Genomic DNA, 20,166 nt, shown 5'->3' with positions numbered 1-20,166 from the left:
CTGATTCTCTTTGAAAATAGTCATAAATGGGGCTTCTATAAATGTGAGGGAGGAAAGCAGTACTCAGTATTGACTGAACACATACCAAGTCTCATGCTGTACCCTTGACAAGCACTAACCCTCTCACTTTTTTGTCTTGTTTTCTTTCACAACAATCATGTGAGGTGTGTCTGTAATTACAGTGGAGTTCTATGATGCATGCATTTGATTTATTCAACCTAGAGAAATTAAACTGTGTGTACTTCCCAGAGAAGAAGGTGGTGGTGGAGTGGGAAGAGAGAGAGATTGCATTTAATATAATTGGTGCAAGTGATTTTGCTCCCACTTTCACTCCGTGAACTCAGGCACCAGAGTGCACAGAAGATGTGTGTTTCCTCAAACTCTCTGTTACCAGGGTGCCTCCAGTGGTCTTTAGCATCTCGGAGCACCAACACTGATTTCAGTGCCTAAATTTGCAATACAGTTTTTTTCTTCCAAAATGGCTTATAAACTGAGGCCAGGATTTTATCTGTTCCACTGTTGGAGGAAAATCTAGCTGTGTGAGACCCAGTGAGAGATGATTTGGGAGATGACTTTGGAAGAGAAACCATATAGATGCATTTTGGAGCATTGTCAAGAATACATTTTGATATATGTGATATTTTACTTCAGTTGTTCAGTCTTATCTCACATGTGAGACTCCACTTTATCTCCATTTTACAGATGGGAAAATTGAGGCTCAGGGAAGTTAAGTAACTTGCCTCCTGCCGTATATATGGGGCCGAGATGAGATCTAAGCCAAGGCAGTCTGGCTCCTAAGCACATGCTCTTCCAACTCTGCTTAAATCCAGCTGCACTCTCTCCTTGCATCCCAGTTTCAAACGGTCACCTGCTTCTTGGCCATCTCCTGGGTGTCCGTGTCATCTCTCTTTTCCCTTACTTTGGTTCAGGACTATTTTGACAAAAGTAATAGTCTAAGTCGTTTTAGAATATTTTTGCCACACAGGTCATGGGCAGTTACTGGCATCTTCATTTTCCCGATAAGGAACTAAGGTAAAGAGTGGGAGACAAGTTTGGGATCTGAATGTTCCCAACTCAGCATCTGTTCGTGCTGGTTTTCGTGCAGTGCCCAGGAGTGCCCACAGCCAGCTGTCTCAGTATTTGCTGAGAATTTAGGGTGATAACTGATGGAAGGACCTAGTGAGACCTCGGAGAACAAACAAGGACTTTACTGTCTTTATCTAGAAACGTGTGGCGTAGCCGTAGACTGTGTTGGGGTCCAGAGTTACTGATGGCATCAGGACCCTTTTGGGCTGTGTGTCTGCCTTGTTCTGATCCATCCTACTGCTCCCACTAATTATGCTGGCTGTGTGGGTGGCCCAAAGCTTCTCTCGCAGGAGGACTTTGCAAGAGAGGAGCAAGGCCTCCTGCCATCACGTCCGATGTCACCCTGTAGGATATTAAAACCGACTCAAGAGTGTGTTGAAAAATGTTTTCCTTTCCAGTATGCTAATAAGAACAAGATCATATCAGTGGATGTGCATCGTGGCAGGATTTTTCCGCGGCGGAGTCTTTTAATGAGCTGTTCCGTAATGAGGGCCCATTTGCAAACAGTATCTGGGTGCTAGTCAAAGTTTAAAGACCTCTATTTTCCCCCAACACGCACCCTCTTCCAAGCCATGGCTTTAATTCTTTTAAACAGTAACATTAATTGGCTGTTAAGTAAAACAGGAGAGAACACAACAGATTTATGATATCTTGAGAAGCTACAGCAGTTCTCAAGCATTCAGAGAAACAGGCTTGGCCTTTATGAGGTAATTATGATTTAGTGTTTTCTCTTGCCCTGTTGAGTCTGTGGGCTGCCTCTAAAATGGATCTGGGATGAATGTCAAAATCAGGATTTACAGTCAAACCTTTTCAACATAGGAAGTGCAGGAGAAGTTTACTGTTTTATTTTTTTTTCTCCTAAGCCATACTGCCTCGTGCATTTCTGTGCTGTTAGGTTTTGTAGGATCTCCACTCCCCAGCCCTACCCACCCCCCGCCTTTGAAATGGTGTCTATAAATTACTTCTCCCGATAATGCTGCTGTATCATCAAAAAGTGATTGTTTTTGCAAGCAATCATGAGAGAGCATGTCAATTTAAATTATCTCTTTTTTTCTTCTCACCCCTTTTCTCCCTCACCTTCTACAGGAGAACTGCTTTCATCTTAGTTTTTCCACCCTTTCAGACATGAGCAGAAACCGATGAAGCTTGATGAACAAGAGATCTTTCTTCTTCTTCCTATGTCTTTTTTTTTTCCTAGCCTCTCTTTGAAATGAGAACTGTGTTTAGCTGTTGCCTTCAGGGACAGCAGACCCTGGGGATCTTCGGGCTCCAAGGGTCTCATCCTTGTCTCCCCTTGAACATAAGGAAATCTGAGGCAGTTTCTTTCCCTCTGGGAGCCTCCCTTCTCTTAATTTATAAAACAAGGCAGGGGGTGATTTCTAAGGTGTCTTCCAACTCTTAAGTGTTAACATTACCCATATATGTCCCAATAGTAGTATATTAGGCCGCTTCGGTGTGTGTCGTTGAAGAGTACATGTCACCCCAAATATGCCACTTTGGCATAAGAATTACTTTGAGCTAAAGGCATTTGAAATCCCTTCTCTGCCAAAACACAGAGCCTCTGCAGATAACTGAATTGTTATATTCCCTCCCTGGGAGCCACTCTTACCTCCTCTTCTCAGAGACCTTCTGGTCAGCACCACACCCAGACAGGCATTGTCATAAAACTATCATATCTCCCATCATCTATTCTCCTAAAGGCCTGCTTATTTCTCCTAAAAGTCATTTGTTTTCTCATAAGTGCCCTTTTCCCTTCTCCTTCCCCTATAAAAATGGCACATAAGCCCCGAATTCTAACCACCTCCTTTGAATCACATGTTTTCTGTGAACTCTCATGTATGTATGTGAATCAAAATCTGTCTTTTGTCAAGTTAATTTGCAGGCCCCTAATCACAGAACCTAAAGGATAGAAAAAAGGATTTTTTTTTCTCCCTTACATTTGTGTGTGTGTGTGTAGAAGTTGCAGAGATGGGGATGGAGAGGATGATGCTAGGAGGAGTATTTTTCTTCAAACAAAAATTTGTATGAGGAAGCTTTGTGAGAGAAGGCGCATTCAGCATGCTTCTTATCTCTACCAGGAACCGCTCTACAGCACCCTTGTCAGTACAGCCCTCCCTCCCCTAGGTAAGGGTGTAAGCATGGCATGCACTAGTGGCTTTTTGGGATTTTGTTTTGTTCTGTTTTTTTCTGGGAGGGGGGAATGTAAGGAGGGGAGAGAAGGAACAGATGCCAATTCAAGGTCAGCAACTTTTCAATATGGGCTCAGACCACAGTTATTTAACTGTAAAGCTTTTTTTCCTCCATTTTATTTTGTTTTCTATCTTATTGGATAATCCTTGGAGGTTGCTCCTGGCAAGTTGGGAGTAGGAAGTTGCACCTCTGGTCTATTTATTGCCTGATGTCTTCATAGAAGAGACCATTCAGGGACTTAGACCAGAGTCTAGAAATAGCCTCTGAACATTTGATTAGATTACATACTATATGAAATATAGTATGCATTGTATATAGCACCATCGACTGTGTGATGCACCCAAGATGTCATCGTATAGTATATACAGCTTTATAATATGACATAGTTTATTGCAGCTACAATTTATTGAATATTAACTATGTGCCAGACATGCTATTAAGCCTTTTTCTTATGTTTTCTCATTTACTTTAGATGATGTAGTTTATATAAACGGTAATTCCAGATAACATTTGGTGTTGGTAATATCTTCCAAGCATTTCTCCTGTCTTCAAGATAAAGAAGTTAAGACACCCGGAAAAGGATCCAACAGTAAGGATGTCCTTGCAAATAGATGAGCATAATAAAATACGACTTATTAGAGGAATTATTAACCCTTCCTCCTCCCCACCACCAGCCCCCATCCACTCTAACCACACACACACACATCCACACATCCTTAAAGGTCTAGTACAGAATAATTCAAGGGTCCCACTGTATTCTACAATCTTCCCAGCTCGGGTAATTGGCTTTGGAACCTCCCTCTCCATGACTCTCTCTCATACGCCAACATCTCTAACACATAGATAATTTATGAAAACAGAGTAGACACTTTTTAATAATTAAGTGATAGATAATAGGAGCTTTTAAAGTAAGCTGTAAGAGCTTGGAAAAGGAGGGCAGACTAAGATGGTTAGCCATCCACGTATTTATCTGGAATGACTCAAAGAGGTTCTTTACCTTGTACACCATTGTCCGCGCCTGGAGGCCCCCCAGGTTTGCTCTGTTTGTTAGCCGAGGTCTTTTCCAGCAGGCGTTTGAAGCTGCAGTCATTCCAAGGGAGAACCAGACACCTGCCCCAATTTCCATCACCCGGCATCACCCACTCTATTCTCTCCAACTTACAGTGCAAACAATAACACAGGTCAAATTAGCCACGACACTAATTATATAGTGCAAATGTGTAAAGGATATAGAATGATAAATGGCAAATGCAGAACTTGTGTCATATCATGTAATCTCTCATGTAATCTCTCTGGCTGCCGAGCCCAGGAACAAAAAGAGAATTGTGCCCTGTTTGTTTAACATGCTCCATATCACAAATTGGAAATCCTTCCTAATTAAGATATTGTTAAATGTCCTTTGTTAGCAGATTTTAACAATGCTAATTAGGAGGTTAGACTGATCACTGTTCATCTAGCAAACGATTAGGGTGATTTGCATTGTAGCTTTTGAGAAACTTCTGAGCAAAACAGAGGAGTTTCCTTTCTGCAGGGAGGAGAACTGTGGAGAGAGAGAAGGAGGGGACGGGATGGGGAGAAAGGGCAATGCTACTCCTAACATTTTTAGGCTACGGGCCAAGGCGAAGCGTGAGGAAATGTAGCTGTGGGCCTAACAGCTGTTAGAAAGCGGTGTTGGCCTTGACCTTGTGGAATAACAGTATTTGCAGATGTAAAGTCGATCCCCGTGATGGTTCTCGCCTTGATAATTCAGGAGACTGTGGTCAGAGAAAGCAGAGTCTTGAGGTCTCTTAATCGTCGGTTGAGTAAGGGTGTGGATGGAGTTCAGGACACGCTGTCTCAAAATACAACACCTGGCATGTTAAATATTTTAAGCTAAAGGAGTTTGAGAAAACGGCAGTTGCAGGAAGGTCACACTGACCTTTCCTGTGATTTTCTTTCCTGAAACAGGTCATAAAGCCCTCCTGTGAGAGGTGCCCTCCTGTGAGAGGTGCCCTCCCTAGACCAGGAGGAGATGAACATCCTTATCTCCAAAGAAAAAGGGACGCCCAGAAGAATCGGGGTGCACAGGCCTGGCTAAGCGTCCCCCAGTTTCCTACTCTGACCTCATACCTGTTGTCCTAGGTATTCTTCCACGTCTGTGCTCTTCATCCAACCTGGCATCGAAACGCCCAGATCTCACTTTCTTCAGGTCTTCATTTCCTTATGAAGCTCCTGTGTCGTATAAACCTTATACTCAATAGGTGTGTATACATATCTCCGGTTCATCTGTCTTTGTTGATTGAAGGTTCACACCCAATCAGGCACCCTAAGAGGCTCCAGAAAAACTTTCTCCTCCTCTTCGGTGTCTTCCTAAGGAAACAAAAACAATGCTGTGCCAGCCATATTTCAGACTTTTCTCAAATTACAATTGATTATTTTAGCACCAGATGAGTCTGTGCTCCTTCTTCTATACCCCCACCTCCTGCCACGTTTGTGCCCCCAACATACACCCATGAGATAAAGAAGTCAGCACATTTTTTTTCTTTTCTTTGGAAGGGTAGCAGAATATGCCACCCCAAAATATGACTGCGGGAGTTCAGGACACGCCACCCCTAAATATGTCACTTTGGCACACTGACTATTTCGAGCTGTCGGCACTTGAAAAACCGCAAATTCTGGGAGAGGCTTTCTCTCAACTCCCCTTATTTGCCTAAAGACAGACCCTCCAAAAGGAACTCCATCACTTAAGTCCCCTCCCCTCCCTTCCCTGGGAGTTTGATCAGCCAGGAAAAATTGACTCTTATCCCAGGAGGGAAGAGTAGAAGTTGACACCACACCCAGACAAACTTGGTCACAAATGGTCATTCCTCCCACTTACTCTTCTAAGAGCCCATTCATCTCTCCTAAACACCATTTACTCTCCCCTAGGAGCCCTGCCTCTGCCCTCCCCTTTCCCTATTAAGATGATATTTAAGCCTGAATTCTAAGCCACCCCTTTGAGTTACTCATTTTCCCCTGGTAGCTCCCATGTATATATGAGGTACCCGAGTTAATAAACTTCTGTTTGTTTTTCTCTTGTTAATCTGTCTTTTATTACAGAGGCCCCAGCTAAGAGCTCAGAAGGGCGGAGGGAAAATTATTTTTTCTTTCCTTCCCCCCTTGCCCAATCCCCAGCCTGATACTGGAGGCAACTGGATTAAAAAGAAAAAAGGAAGGAAGGAAGGAGGGAGGGAAGGAAGGAAGGAAAGAAGGGAGGGAGGGAGGGAAGGAGGGAGGAAGGAAAGAAGGGAGGGAGGCCTCTGTGTTTAGCTACTTTGAAATTGCAAGTATGAGAGCAAAGTATATTTGGAGAGGAAGCAAGAACTGGCTGTTTAAAAACTACCAGAGCACTTGGGTTTCTCTGAGAATCTTGTTCTCTCTTGGCAAAGGTGCTTGTGGAGGGCTGGCATCCCAGCAAGAGGAAGTATTGACTAGAAATTGAACACAGATTCTGAGTTCTGTTTTTGGCTTCATCAACGATTTCTCCGTACAAACTCAGGGTGAGTCACTGAACTAAAAGTCACACCTCCTTGGAGACGGTACCAGGTATCTCAGTGTAGTGAGATACCCAACTCCAGGGAAAAAACGTCTCACAGATATCCAGCAGCTACTCAGTGCCAGGCACTGTGCTAGGTACTTTACATAAATTTAATCACAGCTAGCACTTAGCTTCAATCACAAACAGCCCTGAGGCCCATTTAAGTCGCTCTCGAGCCTCTTTCATCCTTGGGGGACCCCATCTGCTGGGGGGATAAAAAGCCCTTTTATGTTCTACAGCCTCACAGACCACCCACCCCAGCAGTTTGTGCTTTGTCACAAAAACCCTCCATCTAATTAGCAGCACACAATTTTGATGAAATACTGGTGAAATAAATTATTCATACATGTCAGAATCAAGTATAGATCGGATCATCTTGTAAACTGTTCCGATGTCTGTAATTTGCTATGAAGTGCTTTAGCATAGATAATGGGATATCATGTATCTGTTAGCTTAATTCACAACCTAAGTGTAGGAGGTGCTCTAACAGAAATTTACTTATTAGGGGTGAGCAGTCAGAGTTCTCATTGGGAAGTCCAGCTACTACAAATGCACTTCTGTTATCTTATCTTGATCAATATTGGACAGTTTTTGAAAGAGCGTGGCCAAGGTCAGAAATGGGTCTCCACTGGTGAATTTGTGGCTTGCTAATTAGCATACAGGCTGTTATAAATGGGCTCTCACTGGTGAAGTTGGATCTGAGAGTCACATAACAGTGACATGTAGAGATGAACTCAGTCGTTTCTTTGCGCTGTGTGCAGGCATAAATACGAATTCGTGTGTGCCTTTGTTCTTCTGGCCTGCCACGTCTTTCCCCCCCCCCCCCCAGCACATCTATGCCAGAGCAGGGACTCAACACACGTCCCCTGAATGGTGAAAACTGCTCTGTCACGGTTGGGGAAACTTCATCTAGGGTGGAAGATCCATCCACCTTTTTCGAGACCCAACGGAAAAACTTGGCAGGTGCGTATTTTACTCTTCAGATTTCCAGATAAGGCTTCAGTTGAGTTGATACAGGTCGTGGTGTGAACCCTTCAAAAATGTCAGTGAACTGTTACCTTCCACCTAGAACCCTGGGTTATCTTAAAGCCGGTCAACTTTTCCAGCCATCTTTTTATCCAGGGGCAGCAAGCAAGGAGACCATAAACTCATCCAAATTTAGGCCCTCAATGCACAGGAGGAGTGGAGAGAATATTCAGGCTATGAAATTCTGATGGCTCATTATCATGACAAAGGTGATAACAACTTGGACAGGAAGCTGAACAAAAAGCATCCACTGTTCTATTTGCAATTCTAGGATTGTATTTGTAATCTCTCTTTGCAGGAGAAAGAGACTGCCAGTAAAAGGCTGAAACACAATAGGAAGAGAGGCCGCACAATGCAGAGAGAGACCAAAGGGCTCTGTGCCTGTGCTCCAACGCACGCTCTGTGTGTGCACCTTCCCTATGTCTGTACACACTGGACAAGAGGAAATTATTGTCATGGGTAAGAGTTTAACATTATTGACCTGTAAGATGGCTTTTAAAAAATATATGCAACATGGCTGGAATGCCAATTGCAAGTGGAGAAGCATTTAGGGAAGAGGAATAGGCTGGATGAATAGACACGGAGCAGAGAGAGCCTCTTTAATTTGTTCGCTTCGGAGTGTCTGGGAGTCAGCTAATGCTGTAACCTGCTAAGGAAGTCACCGTGAACGTGATTAATGACATGGTGGGGGGAGGCTCAAGAGTTATTGTGCTGTGTAGGGTTTTGGTGTCAGGGAGGAGGTAACTGTTCCAAGAGTCACTGACAATTTTGGTTGACAAGTGATACAGATGGAACAGGTCACTGCTGTTCTTTGGAGCCCTCCCTCGCCCCGTAGCCGCTCAACTCTGCAAATTCTGATTCATTACCATTTGCTCCCCTTTTGTTACCTACCTAGCCAGTGACTGTAGCTGGGAAGTGTGTGGTGGCCGGGACCATTCAAAAAAGGCTCATTGTCGCTGGAGCTCAAGGAGCAAAGCCATTGCTTTTGTTCGGCTGGAAAAGAGTGAAACCCACATTGCCTTCTATCGTCCCACTGCAAACTAGGCTTTTAATTGGCACGTTGGCGTTAGGATTTTAAAAGGTGTGCGATGACAGCTTAGAAGTGGGGCATCACGGGGGCAGAAGTGACTTCACCTCCAGGTTAATCCTGCCTTGAAATTTGTGTGTGTGTGTGCGCGCCGTGACTGTTCTCGACTCCCAGGAAATGCGTGTGGTTGCTATCAGTGGAAGGCAGACGGGGCTGCTCTTAGATCTCAGGACCGCCGTTCAGAGGCTACACTAACCTTATGCTAAGATGCATCGATCTCTTTTATTCCCTCCACCCCTCTGACCTCCTGATAGACATTAACAAAGTTGGCACCTAACCACACTTCTCATTCTGCTCCCTTTGGTTTCCATCTTGTTAGGGACCTGTGAATAAAAATGTCAGTCTGTCAATCCCATTTATGCTTACAAAGTGAACACCTAAGTATGAGACAATTAACACTGAGCAATTCAGTGCAACAAACATGTATCGAGCCTTTAAACTATAATTGATCAAAAGTGCTGAGTCATTAACAAAATCACTTTTGTGGCTTTTGAGACAAAGTCAAGGTGATTCTTGCAGTTAGCCATGTGGGTGTGTGTTTGGTGTGTGTTTACGGCAGCCAGAGGAGGCTGGGAAGTTTGGTGTTGACAACGTCTAGCTGTGAGAACTGCATGTCAACTCAGGTGAGTGCTAGCCTGCTGTCCTGGACTTGCTTTAAGTCTGGCTGTAGAGTTTCTACAATCTGAATTGACGCAGTGCTGTAATACTGATGACTGTGGAGAATCTCTCTCTACTAAAAAAGTATTGCATGTGTGGAGTCCAGAACTGGGGTGTCTGGTTATTCTATCTCTGTACTTTACTTCACCCAGCCTTCCAGTCCTCAAACATTAAGCAACATCATCAACTCTGTTCATGTACATGTAAGGGAGGAAAAAAATATTTTTCTCCTTCCGTCCTAGATTCTCCAGCTGGGGATTTGTAAATTAGACTACCAAAGAAGGATTAGTAAGAGAAAAACATACAGGTGTACTCCATATAAGTTTTAGATGACACAGGAGCCTTCAGAAAGAGATGAAGAACTGAAAAAAATGATTAAACCAGAGGGTTTTATACCAGGTTTGATGAAGAGTGGATAGTTGTGGGAAAACATACTAGGAGAAAAGAGTATGAGATACACGTAATAAACTGGGGAAACTTAGCAGGGCCTTTTCATTTGGATTCCCCTGGGGGTCCCTCCATCTTTGGAGATAGGGATGCTCTTTTCCTCCAGGTATAGACAGGCCACCTGCCATGGGAGGGTCTTATGACCTGCATCAGGGAAGAAGGGGGAGGTCAGAGAATCCTTCCAGCATCTGCCATCTCTATGCCCTTCAGCTTAAAATGCTCAATAGGGCAAGTTGCCATACTCTGGGGTAGTGTGCTCTGAACGCCATCAACATACATATATTCTTTAAGAAATTATCTGCTTCTTAAATCTCTATACACGTAGGTAACGCAGTCTCCATTTTATAGTAGGCTGGTGCATCAATGAAAAGAAATATACTTAATTTTTTTTTAAAGTCCATAAAGAGAATCTTCTTCAAAGCCAAAGCAGTAGGATTAAGCTCTTTTTTAAAAATTATTCTTATTATCCCAGGATTAAAAACATTTTTCTTCCAAATTTAATTTTGGAAATAATAGAGGATTCAGAGGTATTCAGTAACATATGGAACCAATATAAGCTGATAAACGTATGCTATTAAAATAATAGCCCTTGTATTAATTGGTGTATTTTCCTGAAAAGCAGTTTATCAATAGGCACCAAAGGCCTTTTAAACAGTGCACACCTATTGACCTAGTAATTCCCTTCCTAGGAATTTATCAGAGGGAAATGTTTGGACAAATGGACAAAGATGTATGACTGAAAACAATCAGTGTATACTTGTTTATAACTAGGGGCACATTAGGAAACTCTTTTAATGTCCATCAATAGAGGATTGGTTGGATAAACAATGGTATATTCATGCAATACAATATGTTATAATAATTAAGAATGCTGTTATAGAGAAATATATACATATTATCTTGGAATAATTCACACAGTATGTGATCAAGTGCAAATATCAAGTTAACAAAATATTATCTACACTATGGCTCTATTGTTGTAGGAAAACATTGGAAATTTGCACATAAAAGGTTAGCAGCAATACTCCTGAACAACCAGTGAGTCAAAGAAGAAATTTTTAAAATCTTGAAACAGGGCCTCCCTGGTGGCGCAAGTGGTTGAGAGTCCGCCTGCCGATGCAGGGGATACGGGTTCGTGCCCCGGTCTGGGAGGATCCCATATGCCGCGGAGCGGCTGGGCCCGTGAGCCATGGCCGCTGAGCCTGCGCGTCCGGAGCCTTTGCTCCGCAACGGGGGAGGCCACAACAGTGAGAGGCCCGCATACCGCAAAAAAAAAAAAAAAAAAAAAAAATCTTGAAACAAATAAAAGTGAAAACATAACATGCCAAAATGTATGGAATACAGCAAAAGCAGTTCTAAGAAGGAAGTTTATAGTGATTAACACTTACATTAAGAAAAAAGAGAGATCTCAAACAAACAACCAAACTTCAGACCTCAAGAGACTAGAAAAAGAAGAACAAACTAAGCCCAAACTTATCAGAAGGAAGGGCATAATAAAGATCAGAGAAGAAATAAATGAAATAAGGAATAGAAAACAATAGAAAAGATCAAGAAATCTAAGAGTTTATTTTTTGAAAAGATAAAATTGACAAATCTTTAGCTAGACTTAAGAAAAAAGAGTGAGGACTCAAGTAAATAAAATTATAAATCGAAGAGGAAACATTACAGCTGACACCACAGAAATAGAAAGAATTATAAGAAACTACTAAGAACAGTTTTGTGCCAACAAATTGAACAATCTTAAGGAAACAGATAAATTCCTAGAAACATACACCCTACCAAGATTGAATCATGAAGAAATAGAAAATCTACTGATTCAATCTTCTATTGAAGAATCAAAAAAATTTCCAGTAAAGAAAAGAAAAGCCCAGGACCAGATACCTTCACCAGTGAATTCTACCAAATATTTCAAGAACAATTAATACCAATACTTTTCACTCTTCCAAAAAATTAGAGAGAAAGGGACACTCCCAAACTCATTTACAAGGTCAGCATTACTCTGATACCAAAGCCAGATAAGAATACTACAAAAAAAGAAAATTACAGGTCAATATCTCTGATGAATATACATGCAAAAATTCTCAACAAAGTACTAGCAAACCAACTTCAACAGCATATTAAAAGGATCATACACTATGAGCAAATGGAATTTATCCCTGGGATGCAAGGATGATTCAACATATACAAATCAATATATGTGACTCACCACATTAATAGAATGAAAGCTAAAATAAAACTCATATGATCATCTCAATAGATGCAGAAAAAGAATTTGACAAAATTCAACATATTTTCATGATAAAAGCTCTCCATAAATTAAGGATTGAAGGAACATACCTCAACATAATAAAGGCCATATATGACAGGCCCCAGCTAACATCATACTCAATGGTCAAATGTTGAAAGCTTTCCTAAGGTCAGAGACAAGAAAAAGGTACCCACTCTCACCACTACTATTCAACATGGCACTGCAAGTCCAAGCCAAGCAATGAGGCAAGAAAAGAAATAAAAGATATTCAGGTCAGGGCTTCCCTGGTGGCGCAGTGGTTGAGAGTCCACCTGCTGATGCAAGGGACGCGGGTTCGTGCCCCGGTCCGAGAGGATCCCACATGCCGCGGAGCGGCTGGGCCCATGAGCCATGGCCGCTGAGTCTGCGCGTCTGGAGCCTGTGCTCCGCAATGGGAGAGGCCACAACAGTGAGAGGCCCGCGTACCAAAAAAAAAAAAAGAAAGATATTCAGGTCAGAAAGGAAGAAGTACAGTTATCTCTGTTTGCAGATGACATAATCTTATACATAGAAACTTCTAAAGACTCCACCAAAAAAACCTGTTAGAACTAATATTTTCCTTCAGTAAAGTTGCCAGATACAAAATCAGCATACAAAATCAGTTGCTTTTTATATACTAACAATAAACGATTTGAAAAAGAAATAAAACAATCTCATTTACAATAGCATTGAAAACAATAAAATACTTAGGAATAAATTTAACCAAGGAAGTAAAAGACCTATACACTGAAAACTAAGACATTGACAGAAGAAATTGAAAAAGACACAAATAGATGGAAAGATATCTCATGTTCATAGATCAGAAGAGTTAATATTGTTAAAGAGTCCATACTTCCCAAAGCCATTTATAGATTCAGTGCAATCCCTGTCAAAATTCCAATGGTACTTTTCACAAAAATAGAACAAACAATCCTAAAATTTATATGGAACCACAAAAGACCCTGAATAGCCAAAGCAATCTTGAGAAAGAACAAAGCTGGAGGCATCACCCTTGCTGATTTCAAACTATATTACAAAGCTATAGAAATCAAACAGTGTCGTAGGGCTTCCCTGGTGGCACAGTGGTTGAGAGTCCGCCTGCCGATGCAGGGGACACGGGTTCGTGCCCCGGTCCGGGAGGGTCCCACATGCCATGGAGTGGCTGGGCCCATGAGCCATGGCCGCTGAGCCTGCGTGTCCGGAGGCTGTGCTCCGCAACGGGAGAGGCCACAACAGTGAGAGGCCCGCGTACCGCAAACAAACAGAACAAAAAACAGTGTAGTACAGGCATAAAAACAGGTATGTAGACCAATGCAACAGAATCGAGAGTGCACATATGGCCAAGTAATATTTGACAAGGGAGCCAAGAATACTAAGGGGAAAGAATAGTCTCTTCAATAAATGGTGCTGGGAAAACTGAATATTCACAAAAAGAATGAATTTGAATCTCTAAATTACACCATTCACAAAATTAACTCAAAATGGATTAAGGACTTACATGTGAGACCTGAAACCATAAAAGTCCTAGAAGAAAACATAAAGAGAGAGCGCTCCTTGACATGGGTCCTGGTAATGATTCTTGGGCTATGACACCAAACGCACAAGCAACAAAAGCAAAAATCACCAAGTGGGACTTCATCAAATTAAAAAGCAAAAGAAACAATCAACAGAATAAAAACTGAAACCTACCCCCACTCTATCCGAGAAGGGGGCTGGTACATATTACAACTGGAGTTCACTGGAGTGATGGCTAATTTTATGTGTCAACATGGCTAGACTGTGGAGCCCAGTTGTTTGGTGAAATGCCAGTCTATGTGCAGCTGTAAAGGTGTTTTAAAGATATGATTAACATTTAAATCAGTAGACTTTGAATAAAGCAAAGTATCCTTTTCCTAAATGGGACTCATCCAATCAGTTGAAGGCCTTAAGAGAAAAAAACTCAGGTCCCCCGAAAAGGACAGGCTTCTGCCTCCAGACCGCCTTGGGGATCAAGACTGCACCTTCTACTCTTGCCGAAATGTCCAGTCTGCCAGCCTCTGCCCTATAGATTGTGCACTTGCCAGCCTCACACCCTGCTGGTTCTGTTTCTCTAATATACCAGGGCAATGCAAAGGTCATTTGCATAAGAAATTCGGATGCCCTCGGGACAGCATCTTGGTGACTGAGATCTGGCAGGAGTTGCACTGGCTGGTAGAAGAGCAGTACACCCTGCTCCACCCACACGTGCTCCATCCATTTGAGGAGAGACCAGCGGCTAATGGCAGCTGGCTTTCAACAAAAAAGACGGTGGTGCCAGTAAGGCCTGTGGTTTCTTCCCTGAGCACGTGGACCAAGGGACATCCTCGATATGCCTTCTCTGCATGGGTGCCACACCACAACCCTTGGGGGGAAGGACACGGAAGGTTTTAACGTTGGCTTTAGCGACACCTTTGTGAAAGAAGCAACCCAGAAACACAGTCGGCCTCGTAAGCATTCACCAACCAATAGAACCGGAAGCCTTGTGAGCAGGAAATGATGCTGTTTTTCTTCCCCAGCATCCAGCACTGTGCCCAGCACCTGCTGGGCCCTGAGTTAACTACTGTCGAATAAATGGATGAAAGAATGAATGAATGGGAGCTCTTCAGATTTAAGGGAAGTCAGCACAAGTTCAGAAATGAAAATCCAGCTTCAGAGGCTGTCAGGTAATGCTGTGCCAGGATACAGGTCCAGTGGCTTTAATTAGCACTTGCCGTTTTCTTCCCAGCCGTGTACAGCGGACTGCTCCGGTCATATTGTCTTCACCTCATCACTGTATCACAGATGGCCCCTGGAATCAACCCATCCAGGTTACTCTCTATATAAACCACAAGTAAAGCAACTAAGGGAAAAAAGGATCTGTGCAATAGCAGACGGTTCTAGGATTCAGTCTCATTTTGTTAAGAAGCCACGCAGAGGAATCCATAAAAGTTGAGGAGAAAATTGAAGCAGATGCAATGAATACTGTTTTTGTGTGTGTTCTTAAGTAAGGGAATTTAAGAGATGGCAATTGGCAAAGGGGAAATACACATTTTCAGTGGATTCTCCAATAAGCAAAAGCAAATAAGAGACAAACACCAGTGTGTGTTTGTTCCTCTCCTTTCCTGCCTGGTGTCTTCCCAGTCCACTGTTTGCAAAAAGCCCCTGGGCTTTAAAAACAACATCCAAATCTGACATTGCCACATTTTGGGGGGGAAAGGCAATTTCCTTTATGCATCTCCTAGCTGCGACCCCATGTTTCTCTTAGCCTTTGACCTTCCTTTCATTTCTCTTTTTACACACTATTTCTTCTATTTCTTTTCCTCCCAGTCAAGTGTTATAAGATCCTGTGGCTAATTATGCCCAGATTTTCTAAAATAAAAATGAGGACATAGTCTGGAGAGTCCAGACTGCATTTGGCTTCTTTAGCATTTGGCTTCTTCGGCAAGTAGAGGGCCCGATGGAGTTAGAGTGCAAGAGATTTACTGGGGTAACAACATGGAAGGTAAAGTGGGGGGGGCAGGAGCAAGTAGGGAGAGCCTTCAGACTACAGGTCTGATGCTTGTAAAAGAAGAGAGGGTTCTCCAGAGAAACAGAACAAATAGGAGAGCTATATATTATATATATCTCCTTTATATATATATATATTTATATATATATATATATATATATATATATATATATATATATATATATATATATATATCCGGCAAGCTGGAAACTCTAGGAGGAGTGGATGCTGCAGCCTTGAGGCAGAATTCCTTCTTTGCCAGGAAACCTCCGTTTTTTCTCTGAAGGCACTCAACTGATTGGATGAGACCCAAACCACGTTGTGGAAGTTCATCTCCTTTACTTAAAATCATCTCATTAGAGATCGTTAGCCACACGTACCAAGTACCTTCACATGACCACCCAGATTCGTGTAATTATATAACTGTGGACTATTTATATGTCAACCAGCCAGCCTGACCTACAAAACAAACCACCATCGGGGAGAAGGAAGGGAGGTTGGGTAGGAAGAGTCTCCACGTAAAGGCAGCTCTGAGGAAGCCTCAGCTAGCCCGGTGGGGAGCTCTGGGGCAGGGTTCACATTAGGCAAAAGCCTTAGATCCTCACCCCTGGCTGGAAGGTGCCCAGGAAGAGGCTCAGCGCTGACATGGGCAGGTGCAAAGTTTCTGCAGCTGGAGGTGTCACCTGACTGTATCCTTGACCGGGGAAGAGAGAGGGATCTGGACCATAGCGTCCTCGTACATCCCCATCTTCCCTCCTCTTCTCAGACCTTATTCTGACACCTGATTCTCCCTTTCTCGTTGTCCATGAAACAGCATCGACCATCACGGTCTTGTCTCCTGCTCCCCCTCAATTCTTTTTTTTTTTTTTTTTTTTTTTTTTTTTTTTTGCTGTACGCGGGCCTCTCACTGCTGTGGCCTCTCCCGTTGCGGAGCACAGGCTCCGGACACACAGGGTCCGCGGCATGGCTCGCGGGCCCAGCCGCTCCGCGGCATGTGGGATCTTCCGGGATCGGGGCACGAACCCGTGTCCCCTGCATCGGCAGGCGGACTCTCAACCACTGCGCCACCAGGGAAGCCCTCCCCCTCAATTCTATTCCCCCGTTTCTTCTAGTTCTTTCCTTCCTTTTCCACACTCTTCATTTTTCACCAATTCTCCCCCAGCTTCCCTTTGTCATTTATAAAGTCTGCTGTGCCACCTCCCTTTCCTGACCTTTCAAAGAGTAGCGGGTTTGTGGGAGTCCCGAGCCCGCTGGTGTGTGATGGGGGAAGCTTCTCAGCACCCCTCCCTCGCCGTGGGGAAGAGGGGCAGGCTGGCACCAACCCAAATGCATGCTTAAATAATGGGCACACCAGTGCCAGGAAATTAAAACCCAGCATGGAATTGCTGAATTCGCAATTTTATTGTCACTGATTGCCTGGTGGCTCTGCATATTGAGAAGATCTTCACAGTTTCTTCCATTTTCCATGCCTTGGTTAATATGCAGTAATTCTAGTGGTAAACTTTGTATTCTCCTTTCAACGTATTTGGCCTTTCCTCCCCACCGAACCAGGCAAAACAGAGAAAAAGTAATATACAGTTGTCATGAACGTGCTCTGTATTTCATCTCATCTCATCGTTCATCTTTAATAGAATAAAGATATTTCATAACTGAAAGGTCAAACAAATTGTCTGCCCATTTTGCAGATGAGGAAAGTAACTTGTTAGAGGTCACCCAGGGACGTTGTGGGAAAGGCAGAGCCAAAGAGAGTTCCTGGCCTCAGCTCAGTGTGTGTTCACAACTCCCTCTGAGTTAAACGGAGAGGTAGGCAGGAGAGATGCCATTCTTCCCCATTCACAGATAAGGAAACTGAGTCTCAGCCCTTCCCAGGGAGGAAAGGGCATAACTAGGTCTCCAGACCCATTTATTTCTATTTTTGACACACGATGCTGGCTTCTACTAAGTAGCAGGGTAATTTGTTTCCCTTGTTAGAATTAGAGGTGGAGCCTGACAATGCACACGCGGAAATACAGTACCTGTGGAATCTTTCTATGATGGAATAATGATAGATACGGAATAACATCTATTGTGTGTCCAGTGCTTCACTGATTTCAGAATCACCTCTTATTTGTTTTTCCAGTGAGTCAATACAATCGCTCCAGGAAGTAGTGAGGCCGTGTTTCAATAGCCCGATTTTTATGGTTGGGGAAACAAAGGCTGAGAAAGTAAATGATTTGCCCAAATCACATATTAAGTGAGGAAACCAGGACTTGACACCCGGATCTTCTGACATCCTGTGCTCTTTATACCCCTCACCTGTCAGCTCGCTTGTGGGTGCTGAGGTTTCTGATGGAACAGTCACACGTGCAAGCCTGAAGTGACATTAGAGCCGGCTTCATACTTAGCCACTTCCTTGCATCCTCAATGTCATTGTCATTCCTACTTCAATCAGCACGACAGCTCCCTGACTAGTCTCCTTGCCTCCACCCTTGCTGCCCTCCAACCCACGTTCCACACTGTCATCTGCTGCCGCAGGGGAGACCTTTCTAAAGCAATTGTCCCTGCATCCTCAAATGTGCATGTATTTATAAATGACAGGCACGTACTATTGCTACCGTATTAAGCGCATGTGTAAACAGCATACAGAACAAGAAAAATTTAAAGGGCGCAATTTTAAACAATGTGATTAACGGATCTAATATTTTCTTCTTCTTATTCTGCTTTGGAGAAATTACTCAAAAGTGCAAGTCTGATCTTTCCCTTGCTAAAAATGGACATGGACCCAAGATGAAAATCCCAGCTGAGTGTGGTTTATGAGGCTCTTCCTGATGTGATGCTGCCTGTCTCGCAGTCCTCATTTCTTGCTATTCCTCACCTTGAATTCCACACTCCAAGCAAATAAACAACTCCCAGTTTTCTTGCCCCTGCTCATCTACCTGTGAGCTTCACCCTCTGCTGTTGTTTCTGCCCAGAATGCGATTATCCTCCCTGTACCTTCTTGCTTTTCTTCTTCTTTGTTGCCAGTTAACACCTACGGGTACCTCGAGTCTCAAATTCAGCTTAACTTCCAGTGGAAGGCTGTTTGTCATCCTCCGAGAGAGGTCAGGTGCTTCTGGGTACCCTGTAGCAGCACTTAGCACACGGAAAAGTCATCTTCATTTTCAATTGTCCTCATTCCCCAGTAGATCATCAGCTCCTTGAGGGTAAAGAGTAGGGTTTGTTGATCTTTACTCTCCGGTGCTATCCAAGGGCCGTGTGCCAACAACTACTTGTTAAAGGATTCCATGAATATCTGCTCTCAGCCCAAGGGTTTCTGTTTAGTGGAAACAGAGCACGCAACCACTTTACCAATCACCCGGTTCTCGAGGGGTGTAATATTTTTGACACCTTTATTCTTTTAAACCACCCAGCAGGGAAACTTTGCCTTGCCTGGGAATAAAAGTGAGGACACTCCACGCCCCATGGCTTTGCCGTTTACTCTCAGGCAATGGAAAAAATCACGTGTTCCTTTGAAATCTCAGCCATGTCTCCGTTAATTTAGTAACAAATGGTGTGCAGCCCAGTACACCGAGCAACTTCAGTGTTCACGGTAAGATTGCAGGAGAGGAGAAGATTGCAGGGTCCTCTTAGCGTCCCTGTCTGAGTCTGAACATGAAACTGACAGGTTAACAGCAGAAATGCGAGCAAATTTATTTACTATACTTTTTTTTTTTTTTTTTTTTTCTTTTTTTTTTGCGGTATGTGGGCCTCTCACTGTTGTGGCCTCTCCCGTTGCGGTCACAGGCTCCGGATGCGCAGGCCCAGCGGCCATGGCTCACGGGCCCAGCCGCTCCGCGGCATATGGGATCCTCCCGGACCGGGGCACGAACCCGTATCCCCTGCATCGGCAGGCGGACTCTTAACCACTGCGCCACCAGGGAGGCCCTTTACTATACGTTTTACATGACACAGAGCCTTCAGGAGGAAATGAAGCCCTGAAGAAACAGCCCTGAGTATTGTTCTAGTTTTGATGAAGAGTAGACAGTCGTGGAGGAGTAAGATAGGTTAAAGAGGATGAGGTAAGGGTAGTGAACTGGGGGAGACCTGGCCAGGCCTGGGTGTTCGGACTTTTCTCGGAGTCCCTTTGTCTTCAGAGATGAGGATGCTCCTCTCTGCCAGGTACGGGCAGGGCTCCCTCACCTGAGAGCTTTATGACCTGTTTCGTGGGAGAAGGGTGGGGAAAGGTCAGAGTGACCTTCCCACTACTGGTTTCTCACACTGCTTCAGCTGGAAATATTCACTATGCCAAGGTGCCATATTTGGGGTTAGTGCATCCTTAACCCCATTGAGATACTACACCTCCTTCTCCAGCAACTGTACTGCCTTTC

General features: G+C 43.6%; 1 long non-coding RNA gene across 1 annotated transcript in view; it reads right to left on the bottom strand.

Annotated features, from left to right (window-relative positions):
• Positions 1 to 4,004: 4,004 nt before the first annotated feature.
• LOC132497526 (uncharacterized) overlaps positions 4,005 to 20,166 on the bottom strand; it is a 157,395-nt gene continuing 141,233 nt past the window's right edge. Inside the window, exon 4 of the long non-coding RNA XR_009533608.1 lies at positions 4,005 to 5,625. This is a non-coding gene — a long non-coding RNA (uncharacterized LOC132497526). The remainder of the gene's footprint in view (positions 5,626 to 20,166) is intronic.

This window comes from Mesoplodon densirostris, chromosome 10, assembly GCF_025265405.1.
Source record: "Mesoplodon densirostris isolate mMesDen1 chromosome 10, mMesDen1 primary haplotype, whole genome shotgun sequence".
Lineage (NCBI taxonomy): Eukaryota > Metazoa > Chordata > Mammalia > Artiodactyla > Ziphiidae > Mesoplodon > Mesoplodon densirostris.
This window is presented reverse-complemented; position numbering and strand designations above follow the sequence as displayed.